The 24,198-nt window shown below is 41.7% G+C and overlaps 1 protein-coding gene across 3 annotated transcripts in view; it reads right to left on the bottom strand.

Moving 5' to 3' along the window:
• PAK1 (p21 (RAC1) activated kinase 1) overlaps positions 1 to 24,198 on the bottom strand; it is a 181,404-nt gene that overhangs the window by 142,804 nt on the left and 14,402 nt on the right. The window contains exon 1 of one of the 3 annotated variants that reach the window (XM_045483879.1): positions 13,964 to 14,559. The exons of 1 other annotated variant lie outside the window; for it this stretch is intronic. The gene's annotated coding sequence lies outside the window, so the exon portion shown is untranslated. Of the gene's footprint in view, positions 1 to 13,963; positions 14,560 to 24,198 lie in introns of those variants that run through there. One more of the 3 variants, XM_045483881.1, reaches the window with a different exon arrangement.

Genomic DNA, 24,198 nt, shown 5'->3' with positions numbered 1-24,198 from the left:
GGACCTTAGAGAGTAAAAGAAGACAGAAAAGACCTATCAACAAATCTCTCAAAGTAGCCCTCATTTGGATTCTGCTTCCAACTGTTAAAGAAGAAAAAAAGTATGACATTTGAATCACAACTGAGTATTTTTATGATAGTAAGGGATTACTGGGTATTTGTATGCCACTATGGTTTTTGGTTTTTGTTTTTTGTTTTTAAGTAGATTTGGCACAATAGGGGTTATTATGGGTCTTAGTAAGTGTGGTTGTGATGCGGTGGTGAGGGTAGAAGTAGACTGGAGTAAGCTTTCAAGTAAATAGGAGGTAAGGCACTGGAAACAGAAGCTGTAAACAGCTATTTAAAGAAAACTGGCTTTGAAGGAGAACAAAGACAGGGTTTAGCTGGAGGCTGACATGAGATTTCAGGAGCGCTTTTATTTGGTAGGGAAGGGGGAAATTGTTTTCATTTAAATAGAACATCTGAATGCTGCTTATAACTCAGCAGAAAGCAAAATGTAAAGATTCAGTGAAGTGAGGTTTCTAAGAGAGGACCATAGGAAGGAATCTAAAAGTATGTGAAGGAGAATCACTTCCTTCATTGTAAAGGAAAGCACAAAGGCAAAAATGGGTGCAAATCCAAGTAGATCCTTAGATTCAGTAGTAGGAATATGAAATTTCTATTTTACGTGTGATACAGGAAGCAAAGTGAGGTAGGAGGATGGGGGTGGGCGGGGAGGAGAAACCCAGGGGAAAACATGGCAGGTGGAGAGTGAAGGGAGAACTGAAGATAACCCTGAAGAAAAGCAGCTATTTTCAGAGCTAAAAAACAGGGGTAAAAAAACAAAAAACAAAAAACAGGATTTTGGAAATGGGAAATGAGTCCACTGAATAGACCAACTCCTGAAGAAATCATTAAAAGAAAGACTGTGGCGGTATTTTCAGCTTGCAAATATTAAGTCCTGTCAAGAGCACATTAGGTCTTTATATCCCTTTACCCAGTAATCCTACCTATGTGAATTTATTCCAAAAAAAAAATATTTTATTTTTTTTTTAATGTTTATTTATTTGTTTGAGACAGAGAGAGACAGAGCATGAATGGGGGAGGGGCAGAGAGAGAGGGAGACACAGAATCGGAAGCAGGCTCCAGGCTCTGAGCCATCAGCCCAGAGCCTGACGCGGGGCTCGAACTCACGAACCGTGAGATCATGACCTGAGCTGAAGTCGGACACTCAACCGACTGAGCCACCCAGGCACCCCCCAAAAAAAAATATTTTAAAGGAGAAAACTATACGTACTGTTACAGATAAAATTACAGTGTGATTTACAACATGAAAAGAAAACCTAAGTGATTATGAGTTTTATGTGTTAATTTGGCTACACTATAGTACCCAGTTACTTGATTAAATCTAACTACTAATCTAGGTATTGCTGTGAAGGTATTCTGTAGATGTATTAAACATCTACAGTCATTTGACATTAAATAAAGGAGATTGTTCTTCCTAATCTAAGGGTAGGCTTCATCCAATCAGTTGAAAGGCCTCAAGAACAAAACTGAGGTTTCCTGGAGAAAAAAGAATTCTACTGGTTCTATTTCTCTGGTAGAACACTGACTGACACAATGATTTTAGGCAAATCATGGAATATCAGGTAATAATTTTATAGTGAGCACTAAGAAATTACATGGGGAAATGTTTATAGATCAAGGAAAAAGGGGGGCACCTGGCTGGCTCAGTCGGTAGAGCACCGGACTGTTGATCCCAGGGTCATGTAGTCTACTTAAAAAACAACAACAACAACAAAAACCCATAAACAACAAACTGAGGTCTACATTGTGATTACAACTATGTAAATGTGTATGTTTACATGTAAGAAAAAAGGAAACAAAAGTGGTTATTCATTAGAATAATGGAATCCTGGCTAAATTTTAAACATATGAATAGTGTTACAAAATAGTTTGTGAAATAGAGCTCTGTTATTTTTTAAAAACTTTTTAAGTTTTTTAAAATGTTTATTTTTGAAAGAGAGAGAGAGTACACATGCTGTGAGAGGTGGCAGGCGAGCAGAGAAAGAGGGAAACAGAGGATCCGAAGCAGGCTCTGTGCTGTCAGTGCGCGGGTCTGGCACTCACAAACCATGAGATCATGATCTGAGCCGAAGTCGGACGCTTAACTGAGCCAACAGAGTCCGACTGAGCCACCCAGGTGCCCTTGTTATTTTTAATGGAAGAAAGTTAGTAACGTTATTGTTAAGCCTTATTAAAACTACATAACACTTTAAAGAAACTCCTGATAATCTAAAAGGAAACTGCCAATTTTGAAATGTCGCCTTGGATAGTACTAAAAAGAATGGACCCTCTAGAAGGCAAATATACTTACAAAGGCCTCAATCCAATGCCATTTTTCAGTAACATAGAATTCTTCAACTCAAATGAAATGAAGTCCCAGAATGGCAAAGTAGGCAGTGATCAGTTTGATCAGCTTAAGAATTTCCCACATCCTTAACCAGCTAGCATCAGGGCATGCATTCAACTTTGACTCAGATCAGAGATGTTTGTACTGAGCAGCTAAATATTCAGCACTCCAGGGTTCTTCTCTCCTTGCCTCTCCAACACCAGGCACTGAAAGGATTCGTGTATGCTTGTTGAACTTGAGAAACAAACAAATGCTCTAAGTAAAGAAGTCATGACTCGGTTTGATGTTGGCTCCATGTTCATTCTTTCAATCAAAAAATATTCATTAAGTGGCTACTATATGCTAGGAACTGTGAATACAATGGTGAGCAAGAAAAGATAATTTTTATTTTAAAGAAAAGGGCGCCATTTTAAAACTTATTCTCTTTAGGGTGCCATGCCTTAAAAAGAAATAATTCTCTGGAGCTTAAGGTCTAGTAGGACAGATAGATATTAATCAAATAATGCCACCGTGTAGTGGGTTAGAGTATAGTTCTATGTAAACAAATAATGATATAAATGCTAAAATGTTTAAGGATGAAGTGCACTGGCATCTGAAACTTATTTGGAATTGCTTCAAAATAAGATGGATTGATGAATGGATTAAGGGATGGATAATCAAATACAGCAAAACATTACAGAATCTAAATGAGTATATGGGTGCTCACTGCACATACTTCCCTCTTAATATTTTATTATAATTTTTAAACATACAAAAAAGTTGAAAGAAGTATACCATCAAATAGTATCAAGAGTAAGTCTACAGGAAGGATTTTTTTTTTAATGAAAATTTCAATCTTTGACCAATAGTTCTACTTAGATATTATAGATACCAAGAGGCAGTCTAAAAACCACTTACAGGGGCGCCTGGGTGGCGCAGTCGGTTAAGCGTCCGACTTCAGCCAGGTCGCGATCTCGCGGTCCGTGAGTTCGAGCCCCGCGTCGGGCTCTGGGCTGATGGCTCAGAGCCTGGAGCCTGTTTCCGATTCTGTGTCTCCCTCTCTCTCTGCCCCTCCCCCGTTCATGCTCTGTCTCTCTCTGTCCCAAAAATAAATAAACGTTGAAAAAAAAAAAAAAAAAAATTTAAAAACCACTTACATTAATCAATTTATCCATCAGTACTTATTTGCTTGTTTGTTTTAGCAGACAGTGATAGAGAACACTCTAAACTCAAAATACTATGCCAAAAGTGCTGGCACTATGGCCCTCAGGCACTAATTGTCTCTGTCTATAAAATCAGATTTAATAATCCCTTCTCAGTCTCTCGGGATTAAACAGGATATCGCATAGGGTAGCAATTTGAAAGGTCTCTTCCTATCACCCCAACTCTATCAAGTACCATTCACTCTTGTTCCATGTGCACCAGTCATAATGGCTTTTTTTTTAGTTCCTATGTTGAGCTTAAACCAGTGCTAATAGAAATATAATACAAGCCATTAACGTGAGCCACATATGTAATCTTAATTTTTCTAGTAGCTATATTTTTAAAAGCTAGCAAAACAGGTGAAATTAATTTGAAAATCTATTTTAACCCAATTAATCTAAAATACTAACATTTTATTATATAATAAATAGTGAGTTGTATTCAATTCTTTTTTCAGTACTAAATCTTCAAAATCTGGTATGTATTTCATACCTACAGCACATCTGTATTTGAACCAGCCACATTTCAAGTGTTCAGTAGCCATACTCTCTAGTAGTTAACATCTTGAGCATCATAGCTCTAAACTTTTATCTACTTTCAGGGTCTTTGTGCATTTAAAATGTTCCCTCTGCCTGATATGCTCTACATCTGGTTCTCCAAATGGCTAATAACTACTTATCTTGTATATCTCAGTTTAAAAGCATCATCTCCTCATTGAAGCCTTCCCCTTCATCACTCCAAAATTCTCTACGTTAGTCCTTTATCTCTTTTGTAGGACTTACCAAAACCTGCAACTATTTATTTATATGTTTAATGCTTTTCTCTGTATTCCCCTGTGGAATGTAAGCTTTATAAGAGTAATGAGAAGGATCATTTCTACATTATTTATGATTGTACTCCAAGTATTAATCACAAGGCTTGGCACATAGGAAGCAACCAATAAATATTTGTAGACCAATGTAGGAATTGAAAAATAGATACACTGTAGAGACATACTGAGTTTTTATGCACATGAAAGTGTGTGTGTTTTGCCCCTACTCTACAAGCCCACAAATAAGAATACGTTCAGCAGCCATTCCCAACTAGCCTGGGACAGAATTGTCAAGACAATTCTCTGACAAGAGTTAGTGGGTAGAAACAACATGATTTTGGGAAAGAGAACAAGCTGTAAATAGCTTCACCATTCTCTAAGGAACTAGGAATTTTTTAGAAATCAAGAGAAAATGAAGGAAGTGCCACTGCAAGCAACACCCAAATGATCAGGACCCAACACTAGATTTGGAGATTGCAAATTTCCAAACTCATGGCCATGTTATCATAGATAAGCCGTTACCTTCTTTCCACCTGTAAAAATAAGATGCCTTAAAGATAGAATGAAATGAGATTGTATATGAAAGTGTTTTGAAAACAGTAATATCTAAATACATATAAATTGTCTCTAGGCTGCTCAGAAAATTTGGAGTTTCAAAGGTCTATCATTATGAATTTTTCTCCTTTGCTTATCTGGTTTCTTGTTTTAAGTTACTTTGCAGATTTGGGGTACCTGGGTGGCTCAGTCGGTTAAGCGTCCAACTTCGGCTCAGGTCACGATCTCGCGATCTGTGAGTTCGAACCCCGCATCGGGCTCTGTTGCTGACAGCTCAGAGCCTGGAGCCTGTTTCAGATTCTGTGACTCCCTCTCTCTCTGACCCTCCCCCGTTCATGCTCTGTCTCTCTCTGTCTCAAAAATAAACAAACGTTAAAAAAAATTTTTTAAGTTACTTTGCGAATTATATATAACTTTTTTTTTAATGTTCATTTATTTTGAGAGAGAGAGAAAGGGAGGGACAGAGAGAGAGGGAGAGAGAGAATCCCAAGCAGAGCCAGATGCAGGGCTCGATCCCACAAACTATGAGATCATGACCTGAGCCAAAACCAAGAGTCAGACACTTAACTGACTGAGCCACCCAGGCACACCAATAATTTCTTAAACTAATCAAGCAAAATCTATCCTGATACCAAATAAAAATCTGACTCAGGACTGATCAGATGACTCCAAATGGGAAAATAATCTTAAATGGAAGAAAATGTTATAAAATAGTAATTCTCCAACAGGTGTTGGGGAGGGAGGTGGTGGCTAAAAGTCCTTCCACTATACGAGGTCCTTCTGCAGCCATTCCCCACCATTGAGAATTGTTTCCATACTAAAACACTGTCACTGATGGATTATGTCTTAGAGTATTACAGAAGAAAAGTGAGGACAGAGGAGAAAGAGTAAAGGTAAAAAAAAATCACTGTCATACAATATTTGAGCTGGGGAAGTTAGCCTAAGATTTAATGCATCTACAAAACAGCTCAGGAAAACTGAGGCCCTGCGTGGTTAAGTGACTTGCCATGGCCATAGAGTAATAATCATAAAAATGTCTCCAAATCCCAGTTTGATCTATCTGCTCCTAAATTTTCTCATCTGTAAAATGAGTATAAAACAACATTTCTCTTATAGGATTATTTTGAAGAGTAAAGTAAAAATCAAATGTGAAGTGTTTGGTACCTTGAAAGTCCTTGGTAAGAGGTCAGTTGTAATGAGGCTGTTGATGTTCATACGTTCCTGATCTCATTTATCCCCAGTGAACAATGAGGCTGGGGGAAGCAGGTGGCTGGGAAGCAGGGAGATCACCAACTCAAACTCATGTTTTAAGAAGATTAAAAGAAAATAAATGATATTACTGGTTACATTTCCATAATAAAACTGATAGGTTTGTTGGTTTGGGTTTTTTTGGGTTTTTTTTTTTTTTTTTTTTTTTTTTTTTTGGTTTTCTGGGTTTTTTTCATTTATTCTTCTGTATTCTGGAGTCAAAAGGACCTGGCTTCAAATCATAGCTGTGATGCTGTACAGTCCAGGCAATTCAGTTAACCTCTGTTTCCTATTCTATAAAATGGAGATAAAACAATTACAGTACTAGCTAGCTAATCCACATACTTGTTGAAAGAATAAAGTGAGATAATATTAGTGACAATACATTATACACTATACAAGAGGCCCTTCATCATCTAGGCCTTGTCTTTCTCTCTGCTTTTATGGCTCCCTACCTTGCACCCCATCCTGTAAATGTACTAAAATATTTAGGGATACCCAAACATACTCTCAAGACTTCTAACACTCACACTGCTCTCTTTCAAGAAGGTTGTTCCTCTCTCCTCTCTTCCTACTCCTCCCCAACTGTGCTTGGTTAACCCCTGTTCATCTCTCAGAACACAACTTAGCTGTCACTTCCGTTAAGAAGCTTGCCAGGCATGGGGCACCTGGGTGGCTCAGTCAGTTAAGATTCTGACTTCTGATTTCGGCTGGGTCACGATCTCATGGCTCATGAGTTCAAGCCCCACGTCAAGCTCTACGCTGACAGAATTGAATCTGCTTAAGATTCTGTGTCCCTCTCTCTGCCCCTCCCCTGCTCACACCTCTACTCCCTCTCTCTCTCAAAAATAAACATTAAAAAAAAGAAGAAGAGGGGCGCCTGGGTGGCGCAGTCGGTTGAGCGTCCGACTTCAGCCAGGTCACGATCTCGCGGTCCGTGAGTTCGAGCCCCGCGTCAGGCTCTGAGCTGATGGCTCAGAGCCTGGAGCCTGTTTCCGATTCTGTGTCTCCCTCTCTCTCTGCCCCTCCCCCGTTCATGCCCTGTCTCTCTCTGTCCCAAAAATAAATAAACGTTGAAAAAAAAATTTTAAAAAAAAAAAAAAGAAGAAGAAGAAGCCTTGCCAGGCCACCCCCATTTCAGGTAGAGAAGATGCCTTTCCTCTGTCTTCACATAGCATATGTCTCCACATGTCATTTTTGTCTCAATATAATTATCTATGGACATGTCTGTTTCTCAACTGTAAACTTAAGGGCAGGGACCAGGTATTATTCATCTATTCCTTCAGAGCCCCTGACAATGCCTTGATGCTCAATATGTGTCTAGTAAATGAACCTTAAATAACAATTAAAACATTAATTTTCATATAGGAGTTACCAAAGACTTTATACAAAATATTACAATATAAAGCAATACTTCTCAACCTTGGCTGCATATCAGAATCACCTTAAACCTTCAAAAATAGAGATTCCAAGAGATTTTAATTAACCAGACTTTAGAGCCCAGGCAACTGTTTTGTTTTTGTTTTTTTTTACATCTTCACAAGTATTTCAAATGAATAACCAAAATTAAAAACCAATGCTATAAATAATTGAGGTCATTAAGTTACAACAATTCTACCTAACACCCTACAATTCATTTTTACATAATTTTTTTAACCCAGTATACCTAAGATACAGTGTTATATTAGTTTCAGGTGTACAACATTCATTTTCACATGTATTATTAACTGAGTTTTCACAACTCTGTGAGTTAGGTATTATTTCTATTTTCCAAACTAAGAAACATATTTAAATAAATGTCCAAATAGGTCTTTGCCTAACTTCAAATTTAGTGCTCTCCCTCCTACATCTATCTCCTTCCCTAGAAAGTGATAATATTGCAGCAACATACAAAGTACATGGAGACAAGGGTTCAAATGAAAAAGACATTAATCCCAGCTTTGAGGGAATCAGGGAGAGAATAAGGAAAACGGGGCCTTGAAGATACAGGCAGGGAGATGAAGGTGGAAGTCATATATATTGTGTCACTGTCATTTGTCACCTCAGAAGATTCAAACAGCAGATTCTGTAAAGGAGAAAAATGTTCTTGCCAGCCTCACTTGGTACTTACACAGTCTGAAAGGGACATGAGAGAGGGCTGAAAGTAGAAAATGGAATAAGAAAGTCCCATAAACAAGAATGAAGTTCCCAATGTTACATGCAGATTGCCTCACCCTGACTCCATGAATAAGGGCCAAGATATAAGGGGCTTGTTATAACTAAAACTTAAATCAATTTTAGGGAATTAATACCAAACAAAATCGTATTAATGAGGGATCAATGAACTTCTGGTTCTTTCTAGACTTAGAACACTATTGTTAGAGAGGGGATAATCTGGAGGATCCTAGCATGTAGATCATTTCCCCCATCTCAAAGACTGGGAGGATAGAGTGGTGGAAGAAGTTACTTGTGAAAGATAAAGCTTAATGCAGGAGCAGAAAAATGTATGACATTATGTTAATAAACTTATGATGGCAAAGGGAAATGAATATTCAGACACAGGTGACACAGAATGCTGGATAAAGTCCTAATTTCTCAGCTTCAGTAGGGAAGTGTTATCTTATAAGACTGCAATATCATGAATATCTGACAGTTTTACCAGCAATTTTTTTTTTTTTTTTTGTGGTTCATACCGTGGACTTCAGTCAGGATTTTCTTAGAAGGAAAAGGCTTAAGAGAGTAAGAAGCAATCTACAAGGATATTTCTAGTGCTCCAAAGTTTAGTTTGACAGAATTTAAAAGGCAATATGATACAGTGGCAAAAGTGAAGTATTGCATTGAGATTCAAAAAATGTAGTTTTAAATCAGTATTTAGTCATTTGCTAATGATGTGCCTTTGAGCAAATCAAGACTTCTATAATCCAGTCTCCTAACTCATAAAATGGAAATACCTATCTCATAGGGCTGTTGTGAAGACTAAACAAAAAACACCAAGCAAAAATGTTCTTCTTTTCTCTGTATGAATGATAAATGTAAATGCATGTAAATCTGTCTTCACCAATCTTTCTATGCACAAAAAAAGAGAGCAAGCTAAATGAAGAAAAAATTTATTTTAACTCTCACAGCAATATACTTGCAAAATGTTCCTATATCCTCTATACAGAAAAATTAAAGCAGCCTGGGTAATGAACATAACACATAATTGCTGGCATTAGGTGAATATGAACTGGAACAGAGGTCTACCACTTACTTTCAGCAAAACCTTGAACAAATTCCCTTTGCCAGTTTGAGCCTCAAGCTCTTTATCCGTTAAACAGAGATACTAGCAATCATCGTATATTATTACATTATTTTGAAGATTGCAGAAAACAACTCACATAATGTCTGGTACATAACAGGTATTCAATAAGGTTTATCACCACCTAATAACTGCTAACAAACTGTACTTTCCAAAGGTTCCTTTATAACCAATATTGTATTTAGTTGCTTCGTACCCTTGTAAGCTAGCCATAGCAACTGTTACTATCCCCATTTTACAGCTGGACAAAAGGTACACAAATAAAACTACTTCCATAAGGTCATGCAGTAATAAGACACTAAGGTCGCCTGACCATTCCTCCCACTCCAAATTACAACATTAATCCTTAGGAATTAAAATGATATCTATGAAATAGAACATGCTTTCGAAAACCTTCAACTTCTCTCTTTACAAAAAAAAAAAAAAAAAAGGTTTTTCCCCTACTTTCTGGTTATGGTTTAGAAAGATAAAAAAGGGGGCAAGGGGCACCTGGGTGGCTCAATCGGTTAAGTGTCCGACTCCTGATTTCAGCTCAGGTCATGATCTCACAGTTCATGTGAGACTGAGCCCTGCACTGGGCTCTGTGCTAAGATGCTGACATTGCACGGCCTGCTTGGGATTCTCTCTCTCCCTTTCTCTGACCCCTCCTCTGCTCTCTCTCTCTCAATATAAATAAACTTTCAAAAAGGGAGGGAGGGGAGAAAAATTCATTATAACCAGCAACAACACAATTAAGAATTGTCTCAATTAGCAACTGATTCCACCTTAATTTTTGTTTTTGTTTTCCCCAACAAAGCCATTGATCTCTTAATCAAGATATTTTTAAAAGTCTGCTTATCAAAATGACACTTGTTTGATAAACTATTCCTAAACTGATAAAAAAAAAATTAGAAAGACAGCTTTCTCCCATCTTCCAAAGTACACATCACTTTTTTACCCCTCTACTTTATCCCTTCATTTCAGCTCTTATCATACCATGTTGTAGTATCTTTAACACCTTGAGGACTTGAACCGCATCCTAGGTGTACCTGAACATCCTGTCCCAACAAGGGGCCTTGCACACGGTAGAGAAAGTCTCAATAATTGTTTATAAATAAACGGAAGAGCAAATGAAGCCAATCTCTCAGAGGTAAGTTAGGAAAGGAGAAAAGTGGATATGGTATCTTAGGGCTAATAGGAAAGTGAAAGAAACAAAATATTTTAAGAGCTTCATAAGGAAGAGAAACCTTTGTGTGGAGTCAAACAGGCCCTTGTATGGCTTTAAGTATCTCTAGAAAAAGACAAAAACCACAGAAGATCCGGAAGAGACAGTTTGAAATCCAAAAACTCAAAAGTTAGGGTGCTTATTTAGATTTGCAAAACCAAGTTGAAAATTCCCAAGAAATAATCCTAGCCTAAGATATTTTGACAGCAGTTTTCAGGTCTTGGCTAAAAGAACGATAGCTGAAAAAACTGCAGGCTTTGGTGGAGAAAGACAGATGTAAAAGGGAAGGGAAGATAAGCTCAGTCTAAAATAAATCCCCAAAAATGCTAGAATCCACTTGGATTTGCATATTAGCTTATGGTTCCTCTTCATTCTGAGAACTATTCTTTAATAAAACCCCAATGTCACAGCTGGCGATATATAGGAGTAAATCATCTTATGATTCTCATTTAACAAAAACTGAAAGCCTGCTATATGCAGCCACTACTCTAGGCAATGGGAATAAAGTAGCAGGAAAAAAAAAAAAAAACAGACAAAACACTCTCAGGAAGCTTTCCATCTAGTGGCAAAAGATACAAGACAGACAGATGGTATGGGATGGGATGGGATGGGATGGGATGGGATGGGATGGGATGGGATGGGATGGGATAGGACAGGATAGGATGGGTTGGGATGGAATGTCAGGCAGTAAGTGCTAAGGAAGAAAAAAGAAGGGAGTGGGGGAAGAGAGAGAAGGGAAGAGTGTGAGGGAGCTGGCAAGGAGACGTCTTATCAAAAGCAGATCTTTTAACTCAGTAGTTTTCAAACTTTATCAAGTGTCAGAATTGCCCAGGGGACTTGTTAAAGCAGGGGGGGGGGGGCGCAACTCCACAGTTTTTCATTTGTAGATCCTGGGATGGGAAAAGTAATTTGCCATTCTATAAAATTCCCAGATTATGTTGATGCTGTTCATGTAGGGACCACACTTGGAGCTAATTGTTGTAACCCAGAAGATTAAGAAGCCTCTATCCCATTGGTCTTGATTTGCTTCTTCATACATCCATTCATTTCAAAAACATATTCAGAGCCAGGAACTTCGCTAGGCACTAAAATTAAACAGATCCTACCCTCAAGAAATTCACAGATTTACGGGGGGGGGGGGGTGGATAAACTCAAATAATTGCAATAGAGTACTATAGAGAGCTATAAGGGTGGTATGTACATGAGCCAGAGATTGGAAGAGCAACCAATTCCATGGAAGTAATAGGAGGAATGACTAATGGACTGCTTCCCAGAGGTCCAACAAGCACTTCTCCACAGGCAGGTAGTGGGTGGGAGGCCAGCATTTCCATTGGAAAGAATAGCACCAGGGAAAAGCAGAAATGAGAAAGAGTATGGCAGGGAAGCTATAGAAAGTGAATCTGCAGAGGTAAGCAGTAATCTGATCTTTGAGAGTTTCTTATTCATGTTAAAGAGTTTGTCTTTAGACAATGACTAGTCGGGAGGGAGGGAGACATGATGTGATCTGGTTTAATTTTACAAAGGTCTCTCCGGATACAGAGTGCCCTTCTTTCACAAGGCACTGCCTTCTCCAAGCCTAGCACAGGGCCCCTAACAGGAGCTTAGTAAATGTATATTTAACTGAACTGAACAAGCTTTCTGTCAAGTGCTGTCTTATGAATGAGAGGCAGGTCACCACCTTCCCCACAAGACTCACTTTGGCCTGGACAAGACTTGTAAAACAGGTCCTGCAGCCTCAATTATTGCACACTACTTCTTGTACAACTGGAGCCCCCCAGAGATTATTAGGGCAGGCCTTCCTCGTTTACATGTCTACCTCACCCGCTAGACTTTGAGCTCTTTGAAATCAGGGAATGTCTTGATAGAATCTGAATCCCCATAGTCCTAGCAGAAGACCCAAAACATAGGAGCTCTCCAGACTCCAGTAATGTTGGGTAAATGAATGCCTGAGTAAGCAAATTTACCAGATAAACCTATGAGCTCATACAGGTAAGGATATGGAGAAGCTTCAGGGAATGTTTCAGGGTCCATGTTCCCAAAACCCTTTTTGACAAATAGAGTTTCCAGTCGAGTGAGGTGAAACCCAATATAGGATTTCCCAAATAGGAACAAAAAAATTGTTACAAGTGCCATAAAAATCCTGCTGGGCCTCTGGGGATCCCAAAGAGAAGTCAATTTTGCCTGAGAGGAGTTTGAGGATGGAGGCTAGCAAAGACCTGGGGGATGAGGCATATGGCGGGATTATTCGGTACACTCTTCAAAGCTGAGTAGGTGCTTGATACCTGCCGATTTCTAGGGCATAAAAGCAAAGTCCTGGAATTGTCAGGCTGGAAGTGAACTGCTCAAGGTCACTAAGGTGAAGTCACAAGGTAAGGCCAATGAGGCATCTGTATATTGTTGATTCCTGTTTTCTCCTAACAAAGGCACAGCAAGGCAAAACTACAGCTTTTTCTCAGAAACAAGTTTTAAAACATGGGCTACACTAATGAATTTGAATTTTTACTGGTAACCATAGTACCAACCCTTCCCTTCACCTTTCAGTACTGGGGAAAAAAGCAGAAGACAGTTATCAAAGAGGTTTAACAAACAACAAGCACTTTGCTCCCGACACCCACAAATACCCAAAACTTCTTAAGTATTTTTCCAAAATACTCGCAGCAATATTTGCTGCTTAAACATTCAAGGCAGTAAAAGCCATAATAATCATGTCTTTCGAAATGGAATATTAAGCGTAAAGTAACCGTAGGTCTCCTTTCCTTGTTTGTTTTTAACTCCACAAGTTAAGAGTATTCCCGGGGTGGGGGAGGGGCTGCCCAAGTCAAGCTCCATCCAGCTGTATTTTTCAAGGAGGTGAACCCTAGAGGTGATTGCCCCGGCCTGGACAGGAGGGAGTTTTTCCGTGCAGAATGAATCGGACGCCGCTCGGCTAGGCTTCCCGGTGGCCCGCCAGGGTTAGCGCCGGAGGACCGCAAAGTTCGCAAGGGAGGCGGCTCCGAGCCCCGGACCTGTCGGGTCTCCGGGCCCCTCCCCCGCCCCGGACCTCCCCCGGGTCCCCAGCGTCTGAGAGCGGTGGCCGCGCCGGGGAGTGCACGGGGGGCCTTTGTTGGTACGCCGAGGGCCGCCCGCCACGCCGGGCGGCGCCCCGCCCCACCTTACCTGGCGCCCCCGCCCGCACGCCCGGCCCGGCCGCGGGGAATGAATGGGCCCCGGCCCTGACCCCGCGCCGCCCCCACCCTCGCGCCCCAGCCCGGCAGCCTGCGACGCCAGCGGGGCCGCGCGCGAGGCCGGCTCTCACCTTCCGCGCTCGCTCGGCTCGACTCCGCTCCTCCTCCTCCTCCACCCTGGTGGCGGCGGCCGAGCCGGGGAGTGAGCGCGCGAGTGTGCGCGAGGGGCCGCTTCACTTTCTCCCTCCCGCCGCCGCCGCCGCCGCCGCGCGCTCGGCGCCTCCCCCACCCCGCTCGAGCCGGGGAGTCCCCTCAGGACGGGGGCGGGGGGCGGGGGTCAGCGACCGTGAGAGGGCTGGAGGCAGGCGACGCGGGAGTAGGGGGTGCTGTGAGGGGCGGGAATGTGAGGGGACTCGGGCGGCCTCTGGGGAATGAGGTGCGGAGTTGTTTGAGGGGATCTTGAGAGCACGGGGCTCCGTGAAAGAGGGGGTTAAGACTCTGAGGGGAAAGCGTCTGTGAAGTAGGACGGCAGAGCCGGTGAGGGCGACAGCGGGGAGGCGCGCGGGACGAACGTAGTGGAGGGGACGTGGGGAGAAAGCCGGGAGGGGGCGTCTACAGTGCCGTCGGTACCTAGGGCTCCAGCTGCAGCCACAGCCCGACCGCCTCCCCCGCCCGCAGCCGCGCTATTGTACGCCGCCAGGCCAGGCCCGACCGCCTCTCCCACGGGCCCCCGCCCCCTCCCCCGCGAGGCAGCGGCGCCGGCAGAGCCAGGCCCGCCCCGCCTCCCGCAGGTGGGAGGGGGCGGGGAGGACAGGCGCGACCCACGTGAACGAGGCCAACCCGGGCTGGGGTGGGGGGGGGAGGGGAAGGGCGAGCGCCTGGGATGACGTCATCGGCGCATGACGACAGAGGCTGGGGAATCACCCGGCTGTTGCGTGATGTCATTATGTCCGCATCTCTCCTCTCCCCTTTGACCCTTTTGCGGCTGCAGACTCTGCGCTGCCTTTCTCCAGGAAGGCTTTGTGATGATTTCTGGGGGCATTAATGGTGTAGTAGTCTAGGGTCGAAAAAGACAACTGACCCCCTGATCTTGTGGTCCTCCTCTTCAAGTTAAAAAGCACCGATGCATCTGCTAGCTCATTGCCAAGAACTGAATTTGAAAACGATCCCATCTCCTGTGACCTCAAAGCCACTTTATTATACTGTTTGTTTTCTTTGTGGGGAGAGGCGCGGGGCGGGGAGACCCCGAAATGATAATGGAGGTTTGAACTATTGTGAACTGAAAGAGAGAATGGGTTTCCTTTTCCATTTTTCTTCTACGGCGGAGGCTACGTTCAACCGGAACCTTTCTCCTGAGCTCAGATTTTATACTTCCAAATACCTCCTGGATAGCATCACTTGCATACCCTACTGTACCTCAAATTCTATATGCCAGAACTGAAACAACGTTGGCGACTAAGGGTCTGGAATCAAGAGTGCCTTGTTTCAATTCCCAGCTGTACTGTTAGCGATAGGACCTTAACATTTCTAAGCCACAGATTTCTCCGTAATAAATAGTACTTGTGTATCCTTAACTCCATCTCTCTATGCCTGTTTTACCATAATAATAGTAACTACAGCTTAGTTTATATTAAGCCCTTTGGAATGTTGGCCATTCCTATTACCACTTTTCCCCAAACTTACTACTCAGGTTACTTCCTGGTCTTAACATCGCCCAGGACATAGCCCCCATTTTTATCCCCTCAACACTCTTACCAAGTTGGTCGCCAACTTTAGGAGACTGTTTGGAGTCTCCTACATATTTCTCAAGTCCTTGCCCTTCTCTTCACTACCATCACCTGGACAACTGGAGCAGTTTCAGTCCCTCCAAATCCAGTCATTCTTGCTGGTGATCAGAGAAGCCTTTTAAAACCACAAACCTGATGATGCCTTACCCTGTTTAAACACTCTGAACAGCTTTTGTTGCTTTCAGGATGAAATCCAAACCCATTAACTTGGCACTGTGCAACCTAGGTGCCTATAGCAGCCTTTCTAGCTTCATCTCACATGGAATATCTTTTGTTGCAGCCACACTGAAATGGTGCTTAACGTTCTTTAAATACACATTTTTTCATGTCTCGGAGCCCTTCAATCTTTATCTCACTGGCCAACAGCTATCCATTCTACAAAGCCCAGCTGAAATATCATGTTCATTTGTTCATTCAACTAATATTTCTTCAGTTTCCCTGAGCCTTCACGATGCTGTAATCTTACATTACTTTCATGCCTCTTGTGGCATGTACCACAGTCTAGTAACTGTATTTGTGTACCTAACTTCCTGAGCTCCTTGAAAGCAAGTCCTACTCCTATCTATACTATCCTCATTCCCAGTATCTAGAACAGTGCCTGACACACAGTCAGAATAAATATGTTATAAAAATGTAACAAATGCTCACACAATGCTTCACTGTGTGCCAGATACTGTTCTAAGCACTCCTTTAAACCTCCAATAACCCTTTGAGACAGACTACTGTCATCCCCCCATTTTGTTGATTAGAAAACTGAGGTGTAGAGGAGTCACTCTAAGCCAAGATCATAATCTAGCAAATTAGTTTTAATCTAAACTATTTTTGCTTGGTCTCTGTGGTGGGCAGAATAATGGCTTACATTCTAATGTTCACATTCTAATCCCGAGAATCTATAAATATATTACCCCCCATGACAAAAGGGACTTTGCAGATGTGGTTAAGTTAAGGATCTTGAGATGAGGAGGTTATTCTGGATTATCCAGGCAGACTCAGTGTAATGACAAGGATCCTTAAAAATGGAAAGGGGGGGATGGGGCACCTGGGTGGCTCAGTCAGTTAAGCGTCTGACTTCGGCTCAGGTCATGATCTCACAGTTTCTGAGTTCAAGCCCCACATCAGGCTCTGTGCTGATAGCTCAGAGCCTGGAGCCTGCTTTGGATTGTGTGTCTCCCTCTCTCTCTTCTCCTCCCCCACTCACATTCTGTCTCTCTCTCTCTCTCTCAAAAATAAATAAACATTTTTTTAAAATGTAAAAAAGGTGGGGGGAGTCGAAAAGAGGTAGATTCAACTACAGAAGAGGCCAGATGTGAGATGTGATTCAACGTGCAAAACACTCTACCCACCCTTTGAATACAGAAAAGAGCTACCAACTAAAAAATAAAAACTCCAAAAGCTGGGAAAGGGAAGAAAAAAGATCCCTCCTTCCAGAAAGGAACACAGCCCTGCTGACACCTTGATTTTAGTCCAGTGATACCCATTTCAGACTTCTGAACCACAGAACTGTGAAATAATGAATGTGTGTTGTTTTAAACCACTACATTTGTGATAGCTTGTTACAGCAGCACTAAGAAACTAATGCAATGTCAAATCAAGGGTGACTGCTCTCTGCTAACATTTGGAGGGGGCTACTTGCTAGAGGTACAAAATTCTTAGTTGCATCCACCCAAATGCCTCCATCCCAGGCTTCATGGTCCCACTCCCTACCTATAGGACCCCTGACTTCAGCATAAGGGAACATCCGAGGGATCGCTGCCATGCTAACTGTTTTATTGTGAGCCTCATTTTCAGCATAGTCTGCTCTCCAGTTGCAGGAGAGGAGGGTTCTTTAAAAATCTTCTGTGGAGATCTTTTAGAGTTCATACCATGTCCTGAATTGATACGTGGATGACCTGACCCTGATATTCCCTTTCTTCAAGGCTTTTCTTCTAATAAAACATTTTTTGAGCAAACTCTGTGCCCAATGTGGGGCTTGAACTCACAACCCCAAGATCAAGAGCCACATGCTCTACCAACTGTGCCAGCCAGGTGCCCCTTTCTTTTTCTTCTTTTTTTAATTTTCCTTTTTTTTAAGTTATGTATTTATTTTGAGAGAGAGTGTGAGTACATCAGCGGGGGAGGGGCAGAGAGAGAGGGAGAGAGAGAATCCCAAGCAGGCTCCACACTGACAGATGTGGAGCTTGAACTCATGAACCAAACTGTGAGACCTTGACCTGAGCTGAAATCTAGAGGCAGACACTTAACCAACTGAGCTGAGCCACCCAGGTGCCCCCAGGCGCCCCTTTCTTAAAGGCTTTTAAGATAGTAAAATCCAGGCAACTCCTTGAAATTAACATTAGCATTACCCCATACCATTCAAGCACTAGAGCATGCGTTCTCAATCAGGGGCAATATCTCCCCCAAAGAAATGAAAATTTGTTCTTTTTAAGTTTTTATTTAAATTCCAGTTAGTTAACATACAGTGTAATATTAGTTTCAGGTGTACAATTCAGCGATTCAATGTGAAAATTTGTTTTTAGGTGGGAAAAAAGCATCTTAGTATAACAATGGTTTGTAGCCTCCAAAGATCAACCCTATTTGACAAAATCTTATTCCTTAGTATTTAATTTCTCTGGCTAGGGATACTTTATTTTTATTGAGATGTAATTGACATATAAGATTGTTTTAGGTGTACAACATAATGATCTGATACATGTATATATTATGAAGAATTACCACCATATAGTTTAGTTAACATCCATTACCACATATAGTTACAAGTTTTCTTGTGATAAGAACTTTTAAAATCTACTCTCTTAACAACTTTCAAATATGCAGAACAGTATTGTCAACGATATTCACCATGCTGTACATTACATCCCCAAGACTTTGTCTTGTAACAAGAAGTTTGTAACCTTTTAACTGCTTTTATCCCTTTTGCACACCCCCTACCCAGGATGCTTTTAATTTTTCTCCTTAGGAGGGCAATTTCTTTCTTTGAGGTTGAGAATCCCTATACTGAAAGTACCGCATGATCTAATGTACTTCTTCCATTTGTACTTCCAGTCTACCACAGGTGAAGGACTCGGTCGTGAAAGCGTAGCATATCAGGGGTTATCACCAACAACTGAGTCCTTGTTGCCACCTGATCAACAAGTAATTCAGTTTCATCATTCCATCCTGTGGGTGTTCACTTTGGGGTCAGTCTTGGTCCCAACTACCTAAGTTTCAGTTTCCAAAAAAACAGAGCGTGAAATAAATACTTGGGTGCAGGTAGTTTACTTGGGAGGTGACCCTAGGAAACAGGAATGAGATTAGGAAAAGGGAAAGCCAATGTAGGGTGTGTCCGTAAGGGTCTCATTTCTGCCTGAACCTCAGAGAAGCATACAGAATGCCTCCCAGAATAAACCACCTGAAAGACAAGAACTTTTTGTCCTACTGACTTCCATGTCTCATTGGGTGAGGGTTGTCCCCAGGGCTGTTGACTCCCCTGGGTTCTGTGGCTTTGCTTGGAGGTCCAGCAAGCAACTACAGATATTGGAGAAGGTCCTGAGGCAGAATACGGAACGCTTGAGGTGAGAAGCTGGCAGCAGGAGGAAAGTTGGAATTGTCTACCACAATTGTGGCTGAAATCAGAGGGAGGCTAAGGAAATGTGACAACAAGCACCAGAGATACCTGCTGACAAATTAAGCAGGTTTTATTTATAGGTTCGCATTATCAAACCCACTGTAGTAGATAATGCCAAACCTATTTTCCAAAATAATTGAACCAATGTACACTTTCACCAGCAGTGTATGAGTGTTCCAATTAGCCCACATCCCCACCAATACCTGCTGTTATCAATCTTTATTATTTTAACCATTCAAGTAGGTATGTAGTGATATTGCATTATATTTTAATTTGCATTCCTTTGATTACTAATGAGGGTAAAAACATGTTCATGAGTTTGTTGGTCATTTGGATATCCTCTTTTGTGAGGTACCAGTTCAGATCTTTTGCTCAATTTTCATATTTTTTTTAAAGTTTACTTGTTTTTTTTAGTAATCTCTACACCCACCATGGGGCTTGAACTCACAATCCCAAGATCAAGAGTTGCACACTTTCCGTTCACCTCTTCACAGACATTTCAAGTTTGGGGCTATCATGAACAAAGCTACCAGGATCATTCATGTACAAATCTTTGTGTGGATATAGGTTTTCCTTTCTCTCGGGTGTGAAATGGATGAGTTGCAGGGTAAACTTATGTTTAACTCTATAAGAATTGCTAAACTGTTTTCTAAAGTAGTTGTGTCATTGTGATACATGCCCCCATCATTTGACATGCCCCCCTCATTCTCTGAGCACTTCCCTGCTTTTTGGCTCAAGATGTTCTAGACTTTTCTTGTACTTTCTTTGACCCAACCCTCAAACCAGCCATTTCCCGAAGAGTTCTGATTCCTTTCACTGAAAACTTGTATGTAGAAGGCAAGATCTTAGTACTAGGTGAGCTCATTACTATGGAGTGTCACTGTTCCTTGGTGCCCTCAGGGTATATAAGGCTCCAAGCAGACTCATTCTCTCTCTCTTTCTGGTCTGTAAAAAGCATACCACCATAAGTCCTACAGCTACAAGGAAATGAATTCTGCCAACAACTGAGGGAGCTCAGAAGCCTCTGATAATAAGGGAACCCACCAGCACATGATTGTAGACTTGGGAGATGCTGGGTAAAGGATCTAAGTCATTCCCAGACTCCTAGCCCACCGAACCTGAGATAATAAATACGTATTTTTTTAAGCAACTAACTTTGTGGTAATTTGTGACTGAGCAATAGAAAACAAATAGAGGTCGGGTGGGAGAGAAGGCTCCATGAGTTAGAGGCACTAGTGAGAGTTTGGAAAGGCAGAAGTGAGACAGAGACTATCTTCCTGTTGCTTTGTTGCTGCTGGGAACAACAGTTATAGAGACTGGGTTTTTCTGTAGCCATATCTCAGCGGCCAGCCACTAACATTGTGGGAGTCTAGAGGTAGTTGTCATGACAGCAGCAGCAGCATCCTGATCCCTCAGTTGCAACTGTGTTGCGTATTCTTGAACATCAATAGCTCCTTTGGTGGGTTTCTGATCCCCCACCTCCCTAATTGTGCCAGAGCTGGTAGCTCCACTGGCAAGTCAGTTTGGCAGGGTTATTCGGGTCGTTATTCCAACCTACAACTCAATTCTCCTATATTTGCAACAACCTTGTTGAGTACCTCATGTCTCTTTAAATCTTTTTGTACTTAGAGCATCTAGAGTTAATTTCTGTTTCCTTCACCTAAAGCTTAACAGACATACCCGCCTTTGCTTGAGCTAGTTTAAAAGGCTTCCTCTTTCTTGTGGCCAAGTGATCCTAGTCTAAGATAACAATGGGGACTTTAAGACTTGACTGTTACAACAAGGGGTGGGAACTGAGAAGTTCAATAAGGCAGAATTAGGGCTAATTCATTCAACCAACATATTTCACTCATCCTTTGCTCTGTGTCAGGCCCTAGAAATAGAGATGGATTGTGAACACCCCTGCCCTCAAAGAGCTCAAAAGCTAGTTGGGAACACAAATACATCTTTAAGGAAATCACAGTACAACATTTTATGACCTGTAAAAGGAATTAATTAAATGTAGTGGGAACCCAGAGAAGATGGCCTTCCAGGGGTGAGACTGCCGAGACTGCCTGGGATTCTCTCTCTCCCTCTCTCTCTGCCTCACCCCTTCTCTCTCTCTCTCTCAAAATAAATAAATTTTTAAAAAGGAGATGACATTGTAGCTAGATATTACAGGGTTATTGAGCTTAAAAAGAAGGAAGAGAAAAAGGACCCACTTCCCACAAGCCTTGTTGGACCCAGAATGAGTCAGTCACTTTGAACACATCATTCCATTTAACCCTCACAACATCCCCATAGATAGGTATTATTATCTCCTTTTTACAAATAAGGAAGCTGGGCCTCAGTGAGGTTAATACTTTGACAATGTCAAACAATTGGATATAATAGGAAACAAGCTCATAGAATCCACTCTAGACAGTGTAAGCATAAAAACATACATTTGAGGGTATAAATTGCTTGAGAAATCATTGGGAGTGCTGAAAGTAAAGACTCCAGACTGGGTTTTCAGAAGTGATTCCCCAAGGCCTATCGGTGGGAACACCAGGGGAGTGGTGCCCTTACCACAATAGGAAAGCCTCTCTTAAGGCTGCTGGCTCCAGAACCCTGCCATCTGCACCACAGTTCACACCAGCATAGACGGTCAACTTGTGCCCTGCCCCTCTCCCCACTTAACTCAGTTTCAAACTCAGGTCCTGCAAGGGTACATCTAGTTTGTGGACACTGCCTGGAAACAAGTCTGGAAAAAGTGATTTATGTTTCCACCTTCTTGTACAGGAAGACATACCAGAAGGCAGTTGGACTGGATGTTGAGTGAGCCAATTCATCATTTCTGCCACATTCAGTTTGATGGGCTTAGGAATATTCACTCAACAAACACTAAAATGATTGATAATGCCTACCATGCGTAGAAGTGGACACTCTATACACTGTTGATATAAGGTACTTTGGCAGCATCTAATAATACTAAAAGCATGTATTCACTATGACCCACTTTTAGGAATCTATCCTACCAAGAAAAACAAATAGACAAATACGTGAAGTTCAAGTTTGTGTATTGCAGCATTGTAGCTACATAAAACCAGAAACAACTAAATATCCATCAATATTTGACTAACTAAATGAGTAAATGATACATTTACACAGCAGAATACTATGCAGGCACTAAAGGGAATTAAATGGATCTCTATGCATTGGCCTGAAAAAGATGTTCTTTCTATGTTGCTGAGTGCAAAGCAGATGAACAAAAACAGAAACAACAGCAAAAAAAAAAAAAAAAAAAAAAGGCCAAAAAAACCTGAGGTGTAACCACTGTAGTTTGTATATGTTTTTTATTTATTTTTTTTTTCAACGTTTATTTATTTTTGGGACAGAGAGAGACAGAGCATGAACGGGGGAGGGGCAGAGAGAGAGGGAGACACAGAATCGGAAACAGGCTCCAGGCTCTGAGCCATCAGCCCAGAGCCCGACGCGGGGCTCGAACTCACGGACCGCGAGATCGTGACCTGGCTGAAGTCGGACGCTTAACCGACTGCGCCACCCAGGCGCCCCTGTATATGTTTTTTAAAGTGGAGGTAAAAATATATCAGTGTAAGTATAGGAAAAGTTGTTAATAGTGTTTACAATCTCAGGGATTGGAAGGGTAAAAGTAAAGATTTTTTGGTAAAGGTAAAAAGGTTAATTTTTTTATGGTTTAATTTGTATATTTTTTTAGTGTTTATTTTTGAGAGAGAGACAGAGACAAAGTGCGAGCGGGAGAGGGGTCACAGAATCTGAAGCAGGCTCCAGGCTCTCAGCTGTCAGCACAGAGCCTGACATAGGGCTCAAACTCATGAACTGTGAGATCATGACCTGAGCCAAAGTTGGACGCTTAACCAACTGAGCCACCCAGGCGCCCCTATTTTATATAATTTTTTAAAGCCAGGTGTTATGGTAAGATTTGCTTTTCCTGGTTGTAATTTTCAGTATTTTCAGTATATATAATGCATATGTGTGTGTCTTAAACTATTTTAAAGGATAACTATATAGTGTGTCTTTTAAACTATTTTAAAGGATAACCTGATGTTTATTTTTAAACCAGAAATAAAGACAAAAACTGAACTGGGTGGTTTGAACCCAGAACTAGTTTGAACCCAGAACTAGAACTTGCTCCAGTGAGCAAGGTAGAAGGTTCATGCTTAGATCCAAACGTGCAGGATCAGCATGCGGGGACTCTGCCCTGCTGGGTGGAAGAGAAAACCATGGGGTGGGATACCTTTGGGAACTGTGTGAACATCTGCAAGTCCAGGGAGGGGAAGGTGTGCCTAGGTTCTTACCTCTATGTGTAGATGAGTCTGCCAAGCGGGCCTACTGTGGGCCAGGCATGGTGATAGGCACCAGAATTATGAAGGTGAATAACATAATCATTGTTCTCAAAATGTTTATTGTCCAAAGAACAATAATATCAATGAGGATTCATATCTGAAATCATCACTTTTCTATAGATCTGTATAGCCCTTAACAATTTTCAAAACACTTCTCTTCTTCCCATTTGATTCTCTCAACAGCTCTATGAGGGAGCCAGGGTAAAAGTCATGTCCTCATTTTACAGATGAGGAAACTGAGGTCCAGAGGGAAAGAGACTCACTCAAGGTGCGTATACCAACTGCATTTTACCAGCTATTTTCACAATCGTTAATTCATTCATGAGGGGCACAGCTGGGCCTAGGAAAGGAGCCTGAGGGGAGTAGTGCTGGGCTCAGGTCCTGTGTGTGGTGCATTCTATCCTATGATGCATTCCATTCAGCTGCTTGATCCAAGAATTCCACCCAACTCAGCGACGTGTAGGGGCCAGTTCTGTTCTATTCCAAAGGGCAAGGCTGTTCAGTACATCAGTATGAGGAGAACAAAAGGATCTCTACCTTGCTGTGTCTTCTGACTCTTAGACCTACTGTCTTGTGTTATTTTGCATTTCTGGATTCTGTACTAGTGTTCACATTGTTGTATGCAAATG

This window comes from Leopardus geoffroyi, chromosome D1 (genome assembly GCF_018350155.1).
Source record: "Leopardus geoffroyi isolate Oge1 chromosome D1, O.geoffroyi_Oge1_pat1.0, whole genome shotgun sequence".
Lineage (NCBI taxonomy): Eukaryota > Metazoa > Chordata > Mammalia > Carnivora > Felidae > Leopardus > Leopardus geoffroyi.
Note: the sequence above shows the minus strand (reverse complement) of the source record. Positions and strands in the feature narration are given on the sequence as shown.